This window comes from Anomalospiza imberbis, chromosome 4 (assembly GCF_031753505.1).
Source record: "Anomalospiza imberbis isolate Cuckoo-Finch-1a 21T00152 chromosome 4, ASM3175350v1, whole genome shotgun sequence".
NCBI lineage: Eukaryota > Metazoa > Chordata > Aves > Passeriformes > Viduidae > Anomalospiza > Anomalospiza imberbis.
In genome coordinates this window covers 41,216,838-41,218,495 of record NC_089684.1, presented here as the reverse complement: position 1 = coordinate 41,218,495, position 1,658 = coordinate 41,216,838, and positions in this window count along the sequence as shown.

Below are 1,658 nucleotides of genomic sequence, written 5' to 3'. Positions count from 1 at the left end.
GCTGTGCAGGTGGCCAAGGATACTTACAAGAGCTCCTGCAAAGTGGCCAAGACATCTCAAAAAAGCTGCGGCAAAGTGCCCAAGGATTCTCACAATAGCTCTGACCAAGTGGCCACGGATCCTCAGAAGAGCTCTGGACAAGTGACCAAGGATCTCACAAGACCTTTGGTGAAGTAGTGAAGGATTCTCAGAAGAGCTGTGGACAGGTAGCCAAGGACCCTGAGAAGAGCTCTGGCCAGGTGATCAAGCAATTTCAAAAGAGCTCTGGCCAAGTAGACAAGACTCCTCAGGAAGCTCATGTTACAACCAAATACAGTTGCCTGAAGTCTTCTCTGCACATCAAGGAGGCCTTGCCCAGGAAGATTCTGGGTATCAAAAGGCCTGGCCAGCCCCTGGTGCACAATGAATCCAAGAGAGTCCAGAAGGTGGAGGGTGAGCCCGGTCCTTTGCAGGTCAAAGACCAGTCTTCCAAAGATCAGATGAAAGACAAGAAAACAATGAAGCCAAAAGCTAATGACAAAAAAGACCTGAAGCCTGCACTTCACAGGCCCTCTGAGAAGACAAAGGACAAGGGCTCCCACCAGGCCAACACCACAGGCTCTTTGGACCCCATGCTCCTGGGAGATGCTCAGGAACGTGACACTCTGATCCCCAGTGGCCACAGGCCTGAGGATTTGCACAAAGAGAAGGTGCCCTTGTCTCCTGGGGAGAAGAAATTGTTCCTGCCTTCAAGGAAGGCAGACTTGAAGAGGAAAGCCATGAGGAGTCCTGAGGAGTCCCCTGGAAAGAAGAAGGTGAGAGGGGCAGGGGGAGGTAGGTTTGGACAATGACCAAGGTGGTGTTTGAAAAACCCATGTGGAGTTCCCACTTCATAGGTTGCCAGTAGAACCTTCTCCTGTAAAGGTGTTATCAAACCTCTAAGGGGAATGTGAATCAAAACTTTCCACAGCTGTTTCCAATTGGTCACAAATCCCCTCCTGAGCAAATGAAAAGCCCTGTAAGCTGTCTAAAATGCTTTGGTTTTTATAGTGTTTTCTTGCAATTCTGGTTTCCTGAGACAACAAAACCCCAGCCCTCCTCTGTCAAAGGAGGTTTTGGCAGCAGGCTGTGTCAGCTTGTGGCTGACTAGGCCCTGCCAGCACTGCTGGGTTTTTCTGGGTTTCAGCCCAAGTAGAGCTTTGTAAGGTGGCAGTTGCCCCTTCTTGTGCTGCTACATCAAAAGCAGTGTGGTACCTGAAGCACTTGGCACATGGATAAATAGGCAAAAAGATTGTTTGAATTTCCCTGGAGCTGCTGTGATGCCACCAGTGATGCATAAGAGGTGGCTGTGTGCAGTCAGGGGCTTTCCAGGGACCCCTTTGCAGAGTCCCTCAGCCATTACAGTGGCTTTCCCTTGAATTTCCAGACAGCCCTTCATTTAACTTGCTCCCAAATGTTTTTTAGGAAGCTGCCTCCCAGGGTGGACTAGGTCAGCTGCACAAAGAGTTGGCTGCAGGCCTTGTGGTTAATGGGTACTCCCTGTGGACTCCCTGACTGCAGGAAATGCCAACTCAGAGCCTGTATCCCAGACATGAGGGCAACCTGGAAGGAGAACTCATTGAGAGCAGCCCTGCGGAGAAGCTGCTCCATGGTTCCATGTTTTTCTGTACTCCGGGAGT